At 41.4% G+C, this 6,896-nt stretch overlaps 1 long non-coding RNA gene across 1 annotated transcript; it reads left to right on the top strand.

The window, feature by feature from the left end:
• The first annotated feature begins 4,732 nt into the window (after positions 1-4,732).
• On the top strand, positions 4,733-6,381 carry LOC127327725 (uncharacterized). Its single transcript, XR_007868691.2, has 2 exons — positions 4,733-5,197; positions 6,062-6,381. It is a non-coding gene; the product is annotated as an uncharacterized lncRNA (long non-coding RNA).
• Positions 6,382-6,896: the final 515 nt, after the last annotated feature.

Genomic DNA, 6,896 nt, shown 5'->3' on the forward strand with positions numbered 1-6,896 from the left:
GCTGCTGCCCATCTTAATAATTTTGTTGAACTATGTGAAATGCAAAAATATAAAGATGTAGATGGTGATATTATTAAACTAAAATTGTTCCCTTTCTCATTAAGAGGAAGAGCTAAAGATTGGTTGCTATCTCTGCCTAAGAATAGTATCGATTCATGGACTAAGTGCAAGGATGCTTTTATTGGTAGATATTATCCCCCTGCTAAAATTATATCTTTGAGGAGTAGCATAATGAATTTTAAACAATTAGATACTGAACATGTTGCTCAAGCTTGGGAAAGAATGAAATCTCTGGTTAAAAATTGCCCAACCCATGGACTGACTACTTGGATGATCATCCAAACCTTCTATGCAGGACTAAATTTTTCTTCACGGAATTTATTGGATTCAGCTGCTGGAGGTACCTTTATGTCCATCACTCTTGGTGAAGCAACAAAGCTTCTTGATAATATGATGATCAACTACTCTGAATGGCACACGGAAAGAGCTCCACGAGGTAAGAAGGTAAATTCTGTCGAAGAAACCTCTTCCTTGAGTGATAAGATCGATGCTATTATGTCTATGCTTGTGAATGGTAGGCCTAACGTTAATTCTAATAATGTTCCGTTAGCGTCATTAGTTGATCAAAAAGAATATGTTGATGTGAATTTCATTAAAAATAACAATCACAATGATTCCAGGCCATACCCTGCTAATGGTAATTCTTATGGTAGATATGCTTCATCTAATGAAGAAAAGATGCTAGAAATTGAAAGATCCACTAAGAGCTTTATGCAATCACAACATGAGCAAAATAAACTATTTACTAAAACTATGAATGAGCAATCTACCTTGTTGAAGAATATAGGGAATCAACTTGAAAATTTGAATAGGGAGATCTCGGGGTTGCAAACTAAACTTGCTAATGCTGAAACCCGAATCTCATATATGTCTGCATCACAATCTTCTTTAATTAATAAAATGGCTGCTAAACCTGAGGATTTAGATGATAAAATTACTACTACAGCAAATGCCATTCAAGTTAGAATTAATGAGAATATAAGATTAATGGCTGAACTGCGTGCTAGGTGGGATAGAGAAGAAAATGAAAAACTAGCTAAAGAGAAGAATATAGCTAAAGTTTGGACTATTACCACCACTAGTAATGCTAATGCTACACATGTTGCTGCACCTCCTACTCATACTAATAAAAGAATTGGTGTTAGCAATGTTTCCACTTCGAATGCAAAGCGCGAAAATGCTTGAAACTGCTAAAACTGCTGAAACTGCCTGTGATAAAGCTGCTGAAATTTTTTCCAACATTGGGGATGATGATCCCATTGCTTTAGATTATAATGGTTTGAATTTTGATGATTGCCACATCTCTGAAGTTATAAAGTTCTTGCAAAAACTTGCTAAAAGTCCTAATGCTAGTGCTATAAATTTGGCTTTCACGCATCATATTACAAATGCTCTCATAAAAGCTAGAGAAGAGAAACTAGAGCGTGAAGCCTCTATTCCTAAAAAGTTAGAGGATGGTTGGGAGCCCATCATTAAGATGAAGATTAAAGATTTTGATTGTAATGCTTTATGTGATCTTGGTGCAAGTATCTCTGTTATGCCTAAGGAAATTTATAATATGCTTGACTTGCCACCGCTGAAAAATTGTTATTTGGATGTTAATCTTGCTGATCATTCTACAAAGAAACCTTTGGGTAAAGTTGATAATGTTCGCATTACCATTAACAATAACCTGGTTCCCGTTGATTTTGTTGTCTTGGATATTGAATACAATGCATCTTGCCCCATTATATTGGGAAGACCTTTTCTTCGAACTGTTGGTGCTATCATTGATATGAAGGAAGGTAATATAAAATATCAATTTCCTCTCAAGAAAGGTATGGAACACTTCCCTAGAAAGAGAATGAAGGTACCTTTTGATTCTATTATGAGAACAAATTATGATGTTGACACTTCATCTCTTGATAATACTTGATACACACTTTCTGCGCCTAGCTGAAAGGCGTTAAAGAAAAGCGCTTATGGGAGACAACCCATGTTTTTACCTACAGTACTTTGTTTTTATTTTGTGTCTTGGAAGTTGTTTACTACTGTAGCAACCTCTCCTTATCTTAGTTTAGTGTTTTGTTGTGCCAAGTAAAGCCGTTGATAGAAAAGTAAGTACTAGATTTGGATTACTGCACAGTTCCAGATTTCTTTGCTGTCACGAATCTGGGTCCACCTCCCTGTAGGTAGCTCAGAAAATTAAGCCAATTTACGTGCATGATCCTCAGATATGTACGCAACTTTCATTCAATTTGAGCATTTTCATTTGAGCAAGTCTGGTGCCATTTTAAAATTCGTCAATACGAACTGTTCTGTTTTGACAGATTCTGCCTTTTATTTCGCATTGCCTCTTTCGCTATGTTTGATGAATTTCTTTGATCCATTAATGTCCAGTAGCATTATGCAATGTCCAGAAGTGTTAAGAATGATTGTGTCACCTCTGAATATGTCAATTTATAATGTGCACTAACCCTCTAATGAGTTGTTTCGAGTTTGGTGTGGAGGAAGTTTTCAAGGATCAAGAGAGGAGTATGATGCAACATGATCAAGGAGAGTGAAAGCTCTAAGCTTGGGGATGCACCCGGTGGTTCACCCCTGCATATATCAAGAAGACTCAAGCGTCTAAGCTTGGGGATGCCCAAGGCATCCCCTTCTTCATCGACAACATTATCAGGTTCCTCCCCTGAAACTATATTTTTATTCCATCACATCTTATGTGCTTTTTCTTGGAGCGTCGGTTTGTTTTTGTTTTTGTTTTGTTTGAATAAAATGGATCCTAGCATTCACTTTATGGGAGAGATACACGCTCCGCTGTAGCATATGGACAAGTATGTCCTTGGTTTCTACTCATAGTATTCATGGCGAAGTTTCTCCTTCGTTAAATTGTTATATGGTTGGAATTGGAAAATGATACATGTAGTAATTGCTATAAATGTCTTGGGTAATGTGATACTTGGCAATTGTTGTGCTCATGATTAAGCTCTTGCATCATATGCTTTGCACCCATTAATGAAGAAATACATAGAGCATGCTAAAATTTGGTTTGCATATTTGGTTTCTCTAAGGTCTAGATAATTTCTAGTTTTGAGTTTGAACAACAAGGAAGACGGTGTAGAGTCTTATAATGTTTTCAATATGTCTTTTATGTGAGTTTTGCTGCACCGGTTCATCCTTGTGTTTGTTTCAAATAAGCCTTGCTAGCCTAAACCTTGTATCGAGAGGGAATACTTCTCATGCATCCAAAATACTTGAGCCAACCACTATGCCATTTGTGTCCACCATACCTTCCTACTACATGGTATTTTCCGCCATTCCAAAGTAAATTGCTTGAGTGCTACCTTTAAAATTCCATCATTCACCTTTGCAATATATAGCTCATGGGACAAATAGCTTTAAACTATTGTGGTATTGAATATGTAATTATGCACTTTATCTCTTATTAAGTTGCTTGTTGTGCGATAACCATGTTTACTGGGGACGCCATCAACTACTCTTTGTTGAATATCATGTGAGTTGCTATGCATGTTCGTCTTGTCTGAAGTAAGAGAGATCTACCACCATAGGGTTAAGCATGCATATGTTAGAGAAGAACATTGGGCCGCTAACTAAAGCCATGTTCCATGGTGGAAGTTTCAGTTTTGGACAACAATCCTCAAATCTCAAATGAGAAAATTATTAATTGTTGTTATATGCTTATGCATAAAAGAGGAGTCCATTATCTGTTGTCTATGTTGTCCCGGTATGGATGTCTAAGTTGAAGAATAATCAATAGCGAGAAATCCAATGCGAGCTTTCTCCTTAGACCTTTGTACAGGCGGCATAGAGGTACCCCTTTGTGACACTTGGTAAAAACAATGCATTGTGATGATCCGGTAGTCCAAGCTAATTAGGACAAGGTGCGGGCACTATTAGTACACTATGCATGAGGCTTGCAACTTATAAGATATAATTTACATGATGCATATGCTTTATTATTACCGTTGACAAAATTGTTTCATGTTTTCAAAATCAAAGCTCTAGCACAAATATAGCAATCGATGCTTTTCCTCTATGGAGGACCATTCTTTTACTTTCAATGTTGAGTCAGTTCACCTATTTCTCTCCACCTCAAGAAGCAAACACTTGTGTGAACTATGCATTGATTCCTACATACTTGCTTATTGCACTTATTATATTACTCTATGTTGACAATATCCATGAGATATACATGTTACAAGTTGAAAGCAACCGCTGAAACATAATCTTCTTTTGTGTTTCTTCAATGCCTTTACTTTGAATTATTGCTTTATGAGTTAACTCTTATGCGAGCACTACTAGGGAAAAGCTTATAGCCGCACTTCTTACCGCCGGCAAGTCCAATTTAAAGATGCCGGCGGTAAGTTACCACCGGCTAGTTGAAATGGGGTTGCCAGGGGTAGTGTCGTTACCGCTGGCGAATTGGAGCTGAAAATGCCGGCGGTAAGGTGGACCGAGAGCACCTAGATGGACCTTGATTTACCGCCGGCGAGTTTGTCTCGAAAATGCCGGAGGTAAGTTTACTACCGCTGGCGAAACTGATTTGGACACACCAAAAGTAAAGTATGCTGGTACGGGCCGTGAGCCTGTGGATGGTCCGCCCGTTATGCCCGGCGAATTTAAGCCTTGTTCGCCGGGGGTATAACGCACTAGCCCAGCAAGCCTTCTCCTTATCCCTTAACTCGTTCCTGCTCTTTCTCCACCATTCGTTCTCTCCTTATCCTTCTCCGAGATCCACCAGCGGCCACCCGACGACACCCCTTTCCCCTCCCCTTTCTGTATCTCCCGGCCAGGGCAGTCACAGAGGCGGCGGCGGTCGGGCGTTTGCCGGCGCACGCGTGTGTGCACGTCGCGTGCAGATCCGTCGATCTCGCGTGCCTGCGTCACGCGCGTGGCCGAGGGCGGCTGCCGCTGCACGCCGGCGAGCCGGCCACCAGGACGCGCCGGTGACGACGCAGGCCATGGAGAGCTTTGGCTGCCGTCGTCCTCCACGCGCAGGCGCAGCTCGCGCCACGGGGAGATCTCCTTCCCGGCGTCCTCCATGAGGCGATTCTGCCGCAGCAGTACTCCGACGTGATGCGTCCCGGCGGTCACTTCCCACGACCTCGCTGGGAACAAGTCCGCCCCCGTGTGGCCGGTGAGGCGCCTCTCCTCTTCTCTCTCCCTCCCTCCCTCCCTCTCTCTCTGTCTCTCTCTAGTCCCTAGAACGAACCAGTAAATACAATTTTTGCTGATCTCGATTTGATTGGAGCTCGGTTCTGATTTGGGAATTGCAGTCCGTGTTGGTTCAGTTCAAAGAAAATACATTTAGACGGTTTGATATTAACACACTTATGTGCTGTCAGTGCGTTACCCAGGAGGACTAGTTTCTCCATAGATTATACTAGCACAAGCTCTTGCGGTTAATTTACTCGAGGAGCCAATCTTGCTGAAAAAATGCTAGTATCTTCTTGCTGCAAAAACCTGGTTATCGTGCTGTGCAAGCACTATACCTGTTTCTGTTCAATTCACCTATTATTAACACATTTTCTTGCCATCATATTTATTGTCACTCTGAACTTGAATTTGAGGTGGACAGTGAAATTGCGGTGCATTTTCTTTCAGATCTGAGCCTGCAATAATTGACACTGCTATGCCCAAATCTGAAACTAGCTACACTAGCAGTACTGCAGTCTAGCAAAAATGAGATATCAATGGATTAAAAAGCACTACTAATGAGTACTTTTTTGTGTAAGATAATTTAGGTCTGGACGTTGTCTTGATTTAATCTTTAGAAATAAGTAGCATTTCTCAATTACAAACTAATCAGCTATGGAGTACTTGAAAAATGCAGCCTCCAATAGATTAGGTAGCTGGTCGTAATTGAAGAACAAAAGCAAGGCTTGCTGTTATCTTATTGTCAGATGTTGACCAAGAGATTTTTGTCCAATCTTTCTGATATGTAATGTACTCCATTCCAGCAGAGTTGTAATATGCTCGTGAATTCTGCTATTTGTAATAGGAGGCGTGCGGGAGAAGAGGAGAATCACAGCGAGATGCAAGACCTGCCGGCTAGGTGCCGTGCCGGAGGTGTTGGCTAGGTGCTGGGCCATGGAGGTGCCCATTAGTAGGCGATGTCGTTGGCGAGCTGAGACGGGCAACGTCTTCGGCGAGCTGAGATGGAGCTAGCGACGAGAAGGCGACGTCGCCGGCGAGCTGAGAAGGATGACGTCATGGGAGTCTTTGTGTTTTCTAAACATACTGTTGGTCTGTGCGTTATAATGCGTTGTAGTATAGTACCTGTTCTGTTAAAATAAAAAGACAACACGATGAATGTGTGGACGTGCTGTTTTTTTTTTATCCTATAAAACTTAGCGCTGGCGAATTGGCCTATTCGCCGGGGGTAGTTTAAAGTAGTGCTGGCGAATAGGCCTTGTGCCAGGGGTAACAAATACCGCCGGCGAATACACAAAAACGCCGGGGATAATGTCATGTTACCGCTGGCGAAACGGAAGGCGCCGGCAGTAACCTCTTACCACCGGCGAGGTGATCGCCGGCGAACACGAAAACGCCGGCGGTAGCCTAATTCTGTGCGCCGGTGGTAAGCAAAATCCTAGTAGTGGAGACTTATTGATGCTTGTCTTGAAGTGCTATTCATGAAAAGTCTTTGCTATATGATTCACTTGTTTACTCATGTCATATACATTGTTTTGATCGCTGCATTCACTACATATGCTTTACAAATAGTATGATCAAGATTATGATGGCATGTCACTCCAGAAATTATCTGTGTTATCATTTTACTCGCTCGGGACGAGCGAACTAAGTTTGGGGATGCGATACGTCTCCGACGTATC

Source organism: Lolium perenne, chromosome 1 (assembly GCF_019359855.2).
Source record: "Lolium perenne isolate Kyuss_39 chromosome 1, Kyuss_2.0, whole genome shotgun sequence".
Classification (NCBI taxonomy): domain Eukaryota; kingdom Viridiplantae; phylum Streptophyta; class Magnoliopsida; order Poales; family Poaceae; genus Lolium; species Lolium perenne.